The 12,331-nt window shown below is 48.6% G+C and overlaps 1 protein-coding gene across 1 annotated transcript in view; it reads left to right on the top strand.

The window, feature by feature from the left end:
* The window catches only part of TOX2 (TOX high mobility group box family member 2), a 167,889-nt gene that overhangs the window by 109,521 nt on the left and 46,037 nt on the right, over window positions 1-12,331 (top strand). The gene's annotated exons all lie outside the window — the stretch shown is intronic.

The raw sequence follows: 12,331 nt of genomic DNA, 5'->3' as shown, positions 1-12,331 counted from the left end.
GAGAACCAACGTGTGTGCATGTGTGTAAGCCTGGCTGCAGAATTGTCTCTCTGCCTGTGTCCCTTTGCTTTTAGGCTGCCAGCTGGGTCCTTATCTCCCTGCACTCATCTCTGGGCCAGAAGCCAGCAGGTCCCAGCCCGAGGTGCACCTGCTGCTCCCAATGAACCAGCAGCTCTTCTTCTTCACTGTTTGCACTCCCCCTTTTAGCTATTCCATGAAAATTCACCCTCCTAAACTTTCCTCTCCTTGAGTTGGTCACTCTCTCTCTCTCTGATAAGCCAGTGCCCTGGGGACAGTCCCAGCAGGGAAAGTCCCTGATCAGCCCTACAATCCTCAGGGAGGGCACAGAGTGGGACAGTCCCTCTTGTCCCTCCTGTACCTGCCACAGCTGTCATTGAGCCCTGTGACACAATTTGCTTTGCTTTCACAGCACTTTCAGAGAGCCCCAACTGCACTTAAAGCTGCACTCCAGCAAACTCACGTGGAGCTCAAATAACTCCAGTAAATATGTTCAAGGAATGGCATGGATCTTTTTTGAGATCTGATTCTGATCTCAGGTGTGTTTGTCTCCAGTGCACAGACATGCAGGTGGATGTCTGTTCTTAGCCCAGTTTTTAGGTTTAGACTGTGCCCACCTTTGGGGTGAAACATTTTTTCCTCCTTCTTAGCAAAAAAATCCTACTTCAGCAATTTTTCTGGGTGAGGTTAAAAATCCATTTTGCCCCCATCAAAACAATCCTGCAAATGAGAACGTGCAACATGCTTTGCAAATGAACTAGAGATTTGGAAGCGAGTTTCCCTGGGGTCTGGAATGTGGTTTTGGGGAAAGAGTGTCCCAGCATGGGCAATTCCCCATTTCCTGGTGGAGGATTTGCCAGCTCAGCCCCAGGAGCTGGAGTCCCTCTGCTCTGGAGCCAGGCTGGGAGAGCTGGGAGTGCTCTCGTGGAGAGGAGAAGGATCCAAAAGAGCTCAGAGCCTCTCCCAGGGCCTAAAGGAGCCTATAAAAGATATGGGGATAGACTTTTAGACTTTTATATTGGAATAATACCAATATAGCCAGACAGGAGCTTGTCTGGCCCTTGGTGCTGAACCCAACAGCAGCACTGTGGTGTTTCACCCCAGGGACACTTTTGGCCATGGCTGGGTGGTGTTTCACCCCAGGGACACTTTTGGCCATGGCTGGGTGGTGTTTCACCCCAGGGACACTTTTGGCCATGGCTGGGTGTGGTGTTTCACCCCAGGGACACTTTTGGCCATGGCTGGGTGGTGTTTCACCCCAGGGACACTTTTGGCCATGGCTGGGTGGTGTTTCACCCCAGGGACACTTTTGGCCATGGCTCTGTGGTGTTTCACCCCAGGGACACTTTTGGCTGGCTGGGTGCTCCAGCTGGCACGTGGGGACAAGTCCAGGTGTTCAGGAGCTCTGGTGGTGCTGGGATGGAGCTTCCCCCCATCACAGGGTCCCTCCTCAGGTTTCCCTCTGTGGAGAAGCTTTAAGGTGATGGGGAAGGAAAGGAGTGGGTTCTGATGGAGGGTTTGGATCCAGAGCTTTGTTCTGGCCCACAGCCTCTGAACCCAGCACCAGCTCCAGCAGAACTCCTGACCCCGTGGGTGCTGCTCCTTTTAACCCCAGGGAGAGGGCAGGGATGGGGCAGGGAGCCACCAGCCAGGTACAGGAGGGGAGGTCTCAAGGGACAGAGGACACCTGGATGGCCCAATGCCCCCCAGGGGTAGAGGGCATCCTTTGGATCTGCCAATCACTCAATGCCCTTCTGGAATGCCAGGACTGACAGACAGTGCTGGGAGGGGTCAGGGAAGGGAAAGGAGAGGTGACTGACACACCTGGGAGGGAATTATCAGGGGAGGGACCCGAGGTTCTGGGGTAAACCCCAAAATCACAACGCAACAATTTCAGATAGCAATAGGACAATTGTGTCAGGTCTTGTGAGGCCAGGGAGGAGGAGGAGGAGGAGGAGGAGGAGGAGGAGGAGGAGGAGGAGGAGGAGGAGGTTCACTGTGAGCAGTGCCTGTGTATCAGCAGTGTAATTAAAATATCAATTACGCCGTGTTGACAGGGCGCCAAAGAACTGCCTCTGGTGTGTGCACTAAACTTCATCACTGCAAAGTCTCCTTGCAAGACCTGACTCAGTCGTGGTGCCAAACACGAGCCCAGCCTTGCTAAAGCCCAGCTGAGATATTACTTTGTGCAATGGTGCCGTGCTCCAGAGCTGGTATCATGTTCTGGAAATTATCTTTTAATGTACGATTTGTATTGCTGAGAAATGTCACTTACTTTGCAGAACGTCTCGCCGGCATAAAACCTGAGATTTATTCCTGTCATTTTTTTGTCTCCTCTGCCATGTTGATAATAAGAAGTCTATTTTATGTGCGTAATGCCTGTGTCAGTTTTGAAATTTGGGGTTTCATGAAAGACAGTGGTATAAATAAAACATGATATAAATTAAAAATATAGTGGAAAATAAAATCTCTGAATTATGGGAGCAGATGAGATGAACGCAGCGTGAAGGAGGTTTGCAGAACAATATCAAATAACTTCAGTAAATATGTTCAAGGAATGGCATGGATCTTTTTTAAGATCTGATTCTGATCTCAGGTGCATTTGTCTCTAGTGCACAGACATGCAGGTGGATGTCTGTTCTTAGCCCAGTTTTAACCCTTTCAGTTTAGGCCATGCCCACCTTTGGGGTGAAATTTTTTCCTCCTTCTTAGCAAAAAAAATCCTACTTCAGCAATTTTCCTGAGTGAGGTTAAAAATCCATTTTGCCCCCATCAAAACAATCCTGCAAATGAGAACGTGCAACATGCTTTGCAAAACTGAAATGTGGAAAAGAGTTTCTGTGGAATCAATGATGTGGTTTTGGGGAAAGAGTGTGCCAGCATGGGCAATTCCCCATTTCCTGGTGGAGGATTTGCCAACTCAGCCCCAGGAGCTGGGCTTGGTGTCTGGATGGGTTTTTCCCCAGCCACTTGGGCTCTGGGGTACTGTGGGACCATCTCCAATTTATAAAAACACAGGAAGTTATGTCAAATATAGGCATGAGGAAAGAAAAACAAATTGAATAGGCAAATGATGGTCAGAAAGTGTTGGGATTACCCTTGTTCATGCTGACTAATCTGGGGCATTGTGGAATGTCTTGCCTTTAGCTGCAGCGTGAGCTAAATGATGCCAGATCATCTCTGCTTAAAGACTGGTTGTATTTGATGCAGCAGCTTTAGGTGTGTTTGAACCTCAGGGATGCCAATCCCTTTGGGAACAGTAGGTAAAGTGAACAATTATGTGTTTCCAGGGGCTCTCTGCTCACCAGGACATGGGTTTCAGCAGCAGCCAGGGACTGCAAAAGGTTCCTGTGAGACCTGCAGGCAGGATCTTCCTCCTTCCTTGAAGGCTTGGAGCAACCTTGTCTGGTGGAAAGTGTCCCTGCCCATGGCAGGAGAGTGAAACTAGATGAGCTTTAAGGTCCTTTCCAACCCCAGCCATTCTGTGGTTCCTTTGCCTCTTGCTGAATGTACTCAGCCCTCCCTCAGCTGATTAACCAGAAGCTGCTTCAGCCTGCCCAAAATGCTGCCATTGTGCCTTATTTTGTACATGTGACCCAATGGCACAGGTCATCCCAGGACTTGGTTTTGTTTGGGTCACAGAAAGGCAAACAGAGGCATTTCCAGGCAGGAATAATCCCCCAGGCACATGTCCCTGCACCTTCTCCTGCCTCCCATCCCTGCTCCCTGACTGTGCCAACAAAGCTGGGCTTTCAGTGCCCCCTCTGGACTGACAGCAGGGCCCTAATGTGAGGAAGGTGGTTCTGCCAAGGAGAGGGAGCTCCTGCATCCTCCTGGAGCTTGCACCATCTGCCCCCCTTGTTTCTGTCCCTTCTGCCCCACCTTTTTCCCCTCTTTTCTCATTTCCATGGGAATAATGAGATGGGGTGGCTGTGAGTCAGTGCCAATGCAAAGAGCCTCCAAAAGACAAGAGAAGGGTTTTAATTCTCATCATAACCTCTGCCACACCATCAAGTGTTCACATTCCCATGTGTGCTCATATCCCACATCATAATGTGACATAAAGTCTTCCTTGAAGTGCATCAGGCAGCTGTAAACAGAACAATTTCTTGCCACTTTTTAACCAGCGTCACCTCTGATACAAGAAAAACCAAAGCAGCGTGTCTGGCAACTCTTTGCCATCCATCTTGTGCATTTTGATCAATGTTGCAGCCCATCTTTAATTGCCCTTATCCCTTAGATCAATCATATTTATCTCACAGCTGTCACTGTCCTCCCCTCTGCACGTTACCAGGTGCATTAACCTGCTCCACAATCACTCACTGCCCCACACAAGGAGGGGCTGTGGAACTTTGGGGTTCACTCCCAATCCCACACCTGCTTTGCTTTCCATTTTCTGGAAGTTTCAGCCCCCAATGGCCTTGCAGTGACTGGGGTTGTTTCCATTCCTGTCCTGCCTGGGGCAGGAGAGCACAAAAGGATGGAAATTTCCACGGCTTTTGTTTCAGCTGTAGAAGTTATGATGACTGTTCACTGCTGTAGGTGTGTGCACGTTGACTGAGTCTCTTTGTATTATTTCAATGGGAGCCGTTTTTAGAGGCAAATAGCAGAAAGGGCTTACAATAAAAATAATGGGCTGTAACAGGCTTTGTTATGCAATGAGGAGATCAAAGAGCCACATCAGCCCCTCGGCTGAGCCCGGAGTGACAGGAGGAATGGTCCCTAATTGGTAGGTAACATTTCCTCAGCTGGTAAATAGAAATGGTAATCCCAGCCCTTTCAGAGGAGTTTTCCCCTGCCAGTGGCCTCGGTGGGTTTGCTGTGAGTGTGAGTGATGGTGCAGAGCGAGGGAGAGCACGAACAGCAATCCTGAGGCAGATTTCCCTTTCTTCAACAAACACTCCCCATCTCTACCTGCCTTTTGGCCGTGAACCTGGCCAGGTCCAGCTGCCAAATTCGGACCCCACCCCAGAGGACTGAAAGCTCTGAGTGTGGGAAGCACACCCTGGGAAAAGCTCTGGCAGCCCCTGCCTCTGAGTGGTACAGGCTGAACCACTTCACATCCCCACAGCCCTGAGAAATCAAAGTTATCATTTAAATGAAGAGTGCTACTTGAGTCCTGCCTCTGTGAAGAGGTGTGGGATGCAATGTCAAGAGAAATTATAATGATTGCTACAGATGCAGCTTGTCAGAGAAAAATATTTCTGCATCTGATGCATGGCAGCGAGCCAGTTGTAATGTTATGTGTCCGAGTGTTCCACTCGGGCTCTGTGGCAGGAAAACATTCCTTAATGCTCTGCCTGGCTGTTCCATTTGTCTCCCAGCTCTGCAGGATCCCATTAGGAACCTCCAGTTTACACAGTGGAAATTGTTTGGTCTCTGCTGAGGGCAGCACCAGGAGGGAGCCGGGTATTGCTGCAATCCTTCACCACCCACAGCGATCGCCTGCTGTACTTCTCACTCCTCCCTGCTGCTCTGGGCATTCCTCACCAGGGACCCAGCTGTCCTGGAACCTGCAGCAGGCATCTGGGGGACACCAGGGTGCTGTTGGAGGGAGTGGGATCTGCTCCCTTTTCCCAGGGCTGGCCCCAATGTGTTTTTGTCCAAAGCCTGGGAACCAGTTTGGAGTTACAGAGCCCAGAGGTGGGTATTAGTGACCAATGTGGGCAGTTCTGTCCCACCTGTCCCACCACGTGCTGGACATGGTTCCCCCCATGGACACCTGTCTGGTCCCTGTGGGAATGGGCAGCAGGGCAGGTGGAGCCGATGGAAGTGGAAGTGGCAAACTGGGAGGAACATTTCTTCTCCTTGTGCTCCTCCTGAGGCAGAGCTGGATGAAATCGGGGCACTTTGAGGTGTTGCCACCAAAAAAGGGACTAGCAAAGTGTCAGGGAGTGTCTGCCCTGAACCAGGACAGTTTCTGTAGAGGAGAAGTGGTTTTTGCCAATCTCTTCCATTTTTGATGTTATTTGCAAACACTAGGAAAAGCAGTGATTAAAGACTCGTGCACCTCATGATTTGTGGGGGGTCTCTCCAGGTTTTGTCATTACCCTGGATGCTCTGTTGTTTATGTTTTTGCATTAATGATGCTGAATGGAGGCAGTGAGGGATAAAACTGGAGGGTGACACAAAGAAATTGGACATATTTGGGACAGGAGAAAGGAAGCTCATAGAGATGTAAGCATAGGAGGGAAATGGACTGCAAGATTGCAAAGGCAGTTTGTTCAGTGTTGATAAATGTGGAATTAATGCATCTTGAGGAGAAAAATATTCACTGTTCATAAAGCTTGCAGTGCTCTGGATTGACTGCCAGGAAGAACCTCAGAAAACCTTGTGCAGGGATAGAGGACAGGAGAACCTCAGGGAGGGGGGTGGTTTGGAGAGCTGTACACTCTGTACTGTGTTGGTCATCCCCTCTCAGGCAAGAAGGAGCAAAAAGAGGCTCAAAGAATAGAAACAGAAATTATAATGGGCAGATGCTCAGTTTAAGAGGGAGGCAAATAAAGTAACTGAAAGCATAAAAGGGCATGGAATACACAAGTGAAAGCAGCTACATCAGGAAGCTTCATGGGAAATGAGATTTGGAATTTCAGAGCAATAAAAGGGAATACTTTTGTCCACACAAGCAAGGATAAACACTGTGACTTGCTGAGTTAAGGGTGAAAAAGAAAATGCCAAAAAGATATTTTGAAAATGTCCATGGATCTACCAAAAACATGGGGAGGTGCTGTAGCAGATGTTAAAATGTGGGTTGGTGGAGAGGTGGAGGTAGTTGTTATACACAATAAATCCAGAGCTGATTTCTGGCTGGAGTTAATCTGAAGCTGAGCACCAGGTCCCATCTCACCTGTACTGTGTCTCATTCCAGGGAAGGTGTGCTGGAATGGGACTATCTCTGCTTTGGGCTGCTGGGAGCACCTTATATGTCCTGGTTTTGCCAGAGGATATTGTTAAAAACCAGTGGCTGAATCAGCTCTGGCACCAGTGTTACACAGAAGTGCAAGCAATGTGCTGTTCCCTGTGCATCCAAGCCCTGGATCCTCTTTTCCTTGACAGGGTAGGGGTGCATTCCCAAATTAAACCTCATAGTATTAATAACTCCTTATTACTCAAAACATTTTTAATAAATCTCATCAACATCACCTTCTCTAACATGGAGAGAAGGTCTGTCCCAATATCTTTTCTCCAGTTCCCACTGCTGCCAACCCCTTGGGACAGAGCAGCCTTCCTGAACCACCTCTTTGAAGGTGCACTTTCCACATGGGCCAGGCTTGCACTGATACCTCAGGTTCAGCTTTTATATTTCTCACATTCTGTGCTGATTTGGTGTGTGGGTCTGGGCTCCATATTATGGGATGGTGAGCTCTGTGCACAGAGCAGGGAGACAAAACAATTCCTGCTCCAGCTGGGCACCAAGGACAAATGATCCAAATCTCAGCCCAGGAGCACAAACCCCGTGGGCTGGAGAGAGAAAAACAAGCAGGGTGGGAGTGCCTGGGCTAAAGCTGGGCTGGGACAATGAACTGCAAGGTGGGAATGGAGCAGAGCTGATCCCAGGGAGAGACCCCGTGCCCGGCCGGGCATTTTGGGGCCATTTTGGATCATCTTGGGTGCAGCCCTGGCTGGGCTCTGGTGCTGCCCAAGGTGGGTCCATGGAGGCCTTTGGATAAATCCCTGCTTCATTCTTTAGCTCTGCCCAGCCTCTGCTCTAGGGCAGCCCTCACAAGGCATCAGCACGTGCAGGACTGGCCTCTGGAAGAGCCCAGCTTGAATTGTTAGCACAAGTTTTGTGCTCTTGGTGCAAAACATCCATCTGCCACTGCCAACCCTCCTGCTCCACCACAGAGGGTTTCTGCCCAGTGCTGCAGACAATCCTGCACACAGTTCCACGTTTCACGCTGGTTGGGATTTTCGTGGCACATTTCCAGTTCTAAATCAGTTCTCTGTGTCTGTCCCAGAGGCTCTCAGATTATTTCAGTCTGTGTTTCATAGCAGCAGTCTGCAGGCAGTTGGCAATAATCTGGGGGAGGAGGAGGCACATTTACCTGCAGGAAAATCACTTCCCTTGCAAAATGAGTGCTGTCAACTTTCATGTTCCTGTTGAGCTGAACCAACAACATCCAGTTCTGGTGAGAGAAGAAAATGGGATAGCTGGGACACAGTCCCTGCCCAACCCAAAGCTGGGATCAGTAACTTTTGCATTGATTTCCATGGCTTGGCACCTTGCTGAGGTGGAGGTGCCTGCCCCCTCACCCAGCAGGTGAGGCAGGGGCAGGTCACTGCTCAGCCTCCACAGCCAGCTGAGGCCAGCTTGGTTGGTGGTGTTGGCTGATTCTCTCTGTGGGGAAATCTGCTCCTTTTTAAGCTCATGTCTCATGGTGGCACTGGGTGGCATTCTTAGGGTTGTCCTGTGCAGTGCCAGGAGTTGGACTTCAGTGGTCCTTGTGGCTCCCTTCCAGCTCAGGATATTCTGTGGTGGGATTTGTGGCTACCACAGCCTCGCTGCCATTACAACTGCCCCATAAGGAAATACATCTGGGGTTGTTTTTCCCTAACAGAGCTGAAGGTACAAGAAGGCCCTTCTGTGGGATGTGGGAGGTGACAGGTCCAGAAATAAACCACATTGTGGAGATCAGAGCTTCTGTGGACATTCAGCTGGTGACAGAAATGTCTTCATGGCCTGAGAATTACTCCAGGGCTCTCCTGGGATGCCTTAGATGCCAGGCAGCTGTAAGTGAAGAAGAAGGTTGATTTTAAGGCCTCCACACTGCAGGCTGAAGGACAGAAAGATCTGTGCTTATGGATCCCCTTATTGCCTCCATTCCATCAACTCGCCAAGAGGACCCAGCACTTCTTGCTCAGCTTTGTCCTCTTCAGGGGGTTCATTTCTTCTTCATCTTCTGCCTGTTCCACCAGGATTTCAGCCCCCTCGTGGAGGCCAGGAGATGCTCTACAGCATCTACAGAGAATCTGAGAGTTGTCTTAAGAATTAAAAAACCCAAAGAGCAGAGACCAAGACAGAAAAAAAAGGGAGCTAAATCCTTCCAGCAAAGCAAATGCTGAATTGGTGGAGTCCTGCTTTTGCCAGGAGTCCCTACAACTCATTCCAAGAAATTCCAAGAACGTCACACGGTGGATTAGACATCCCTGTCCCACCTGGGGTATGGCTGATGCTGAGTGTCCTTCTTTTCTATGTAGTTCTGCCATGGCCATGCTGGTTTACAAGGCAGAAATGCAGTTCCTGGAGGGCTGGAAGCCCGAGTTCAGCACAAAGCATTCTGCCCTGGTGAGGAGAATGCATTGATGCCAAGTGGAAGAGCAGTTCCACTGCTGAGCAGCATGAGGTGAACATTTCCCCTGCTCACCCCGTGGCTCCTCGTTTTACAGTCAAGATCTGTAAAATTCATCTGCTTGTGGAAGGGCTCCCGTGTGGAATTCTGCCAGCAATTCCAGCAAGTGGGACTTCTTTTAAATGTGGTTTTTCTCTGGCTTCTCACAGTCTCAGAGCATTGATGAAATGAGACCTGATAGAGCCTCCCTGATGTGGATTTCCAAGGAATTTGGTGGAAAAGAGCCTGGATCTGCCAGGATCACACACAGCTGTGCTCAGGGCTGGTTTGTGTGTGCCTGCCTGTGCACGTGGCTGTTGTGCACTGATTTCAGGCATGCACAGAAGAACTTCTCTCTGTGCCAACCCTGCCTTTTGACTTTATGCTTTGCATCTTACGCCTCAAAAATCCTGGACTAAATTGAGGCCCCTTTGACAATTTGGATTTCCTGATCCATAATGGTTGATGGGAGCTGGAATTCTCCTGAGTGACAGTTTGCTTCATTCCTTTTTGCTTTGCTTTCTCACTGAAGTAGAAAAGTCATGAACAGTACAATGACTTTAGTGCAGTCAGCAGCATTTCAGCCATGCTGATTTATTTGAGCCATTCACCGAGAAGTTCTGCCCTGCTCTGGAAGTGCTGGTGCCCGTGGATTTCACGTTGATTTTTTACTCTTGCCCATGAGGGGTCAAAGGTTTTAGTTATTACAACCAGGTTTTTTGCTGTGGTGTTCCCTGAGTGATGCTGGACTCAGTTATCCAGCTGTGCTTGGAGGATGCATGGGTGGAAGTGGATGTGGCTGGAGGTTACTGCAATTTGGGACTGGGGTTCTTGCAGTGATTTTTAATCATGTTCCATTGAATTTACACTCCTGCAGTGCTTGTGTTGTTGTTGCCACATGATCACTATAAATGGGTGTGAGGAAACAACCAGTGACATTTTTAGCACCCAATCAATCACTTGGCACACTCAGATGCCATGTACACCATGAATAACAACAACTGGCTCTCAGTTATAGCTCACACTGAAGGTTCACCAGGGACAAATTAGAGGAATAACTGCAATTATGGCTGTAGCAAGATGGCTTCTTTATAGTCCATCATCTACAGTAATTTAAAATCGTGGATCATTAAAATCAATACATGTTGCAAGCAGACCTTGGGAGCTCTCACAGACATGTCAGTCCTGTCAAAGCTGGCAGCCAAAGTTACAGGACACAGGGAAGGTTGGACTCACTCTTTCCTCTAAGAAACCCTTTCCTAGTTCCCTTCTTCTCTGTGTTTATCACTGAATAGGAATGCAAGTATTTCACTGTTTTAGTGGTTTTAGTTTGCCAATTTGAGATTTTGCAGATTTTGAGATTTCCTGGCCAATGTCCCAAAGAGTGTGGTGGGTCCAGTGCTGCCAATCACCTGTGCACTCACTTCCTCCTGGAAGATGGGAGTAGGAGAAAGGCAAAGCAGGCTCAAAACTTTAAAAGGGTATAAGCAAAAATGTATTAACAGTAACTAAAAGATTAATAAGAATCAGAACAAAACCTTCAGAACCCTTCTCCTTCCTCCAAAACCTTTTTTTTCCCATTGACAAGGTCAAGAAACAAAACCTAAAACTTCAGTCACTTTATCACCTCTAGAATAGTCTTTCTTCAGTTCACTTAGGGAGAGAAGTCCCTCTTGTTAATGTCATGGAGACTTCTCCACAAGAAAATAACAGTTCTCTCGTGGCTGTCAGTGTTTTTCATGAGTAGCAGCTGCCCATGGAAATCTGCAATTGGGAAGTCCCTCCCATTTTCCACATATAGATAATCATGGAATCATTTGGGTTGAAAAAGACTTCTAAGATCATCGAGTCCAATCATTAACCTGACACTGCCATGCCCACCACCAACCCACGTCCCAAAACACCTCATCTATCTGGATTTTGAACACTTGCAGGGATGGTGATTCCAGCATTTCCTTGGACAGCTTCTTCTCATGCTTGCCCTCCCTTTCAGAGAAGAAATTCTTCCTGCTGTCCAACCTGTGCCTCCTCTAGTGCTTGAGGATGTTTCTTCACCATGGGGACCTGAGGCCACCAGGTCACTGTACATTTAGGGGATTTCTTCAGTGCAAAACAAGAAATAGAGAGGAAAGAAGGAGAAATCCCCTGCCCTGGTGGAATTTGGCCAGAGGCACTGAGTACAGCCAGGGCCCTTCCTGAGTTATGAGAAATCTCTAAGAGATAGCAGCTTACAGAGTCCTTAGAAAAAAAAAATCACACTGAAAAAAACAGGGTTTGCAGCCAAAGTCAGGACTCCCAAGTGCAGGGCATTGTCAGTGTTTACTGTAGACTATAAAAAATACTAAGTACTGAGCCTGGGTATTTTGTTAGAAGCATTCCAGAGGTGTAAAACACCACATAAATAAGCCACTTTGTGGAGTGGTGCCCAGGGTGGGCCTGAATGAGTCCCCCTGGTTTCTTTCACAGTAAGAAGCTCTCCTGGAGTGTGATTCATTGAACTGTCTGAAATCCCTTCCCTGGGATGGAGCAAATGTCCCTGCAGGGATTTGAGGAGGACCAGACCCCCAGCTCTGGCACATTAACCCACATTTTGGGTGGCTCTGTTTGCACACATGGTAATTTTTCCAGGAAGAGTTTCATGTTGGAGTTGAAGGTTAGTAAAAAATTGACATTCTGCCTTGGCAGCACACTGAAGAGATGTGAGTGGACATGAACATGTCAAGGAACAGGTGGAGTTGGGACTGAAATCCTGGTCCTCAGAGGGCAAGGCAGTGGTGGGGTGGGATGAGCAGGGGCTGAGGTGCAGGAGGGAAGGGGCTGAAGGGACAGAGGACAGCTGTGATTTGCAACCTCTTCACCTGATACACAAGAAAGGAACTTCATAGGATCATGGAAAATCAGGGTGATATTTGCCAGCTTCCAGTCAGCTGGCATCTCTCTGGATTCCCAAGAGTGCTCAAAAATCAGTGAGAGAGGTTTTGTGA

The sequence above is a fragment of the Serinus canaria genome, chromosome 20 (assembly GCF_022539315.1).
Source record: "Serinus canaria isolate serCan28SL12 chromosome 20, serCan2020, whole genome shotgun sequence".
NCBI classification, from domain to species: domain Eukaryota; kingdom Metazoa; phylum Chordata; class Aves; order Passeriformes; family Fringillidae; genus Serinus; species Serinus canaria.
Note: the sequence above shows the minus strand (reverse complement) of the source record. Positions and strands in the feature narration are given on the sequence as shown.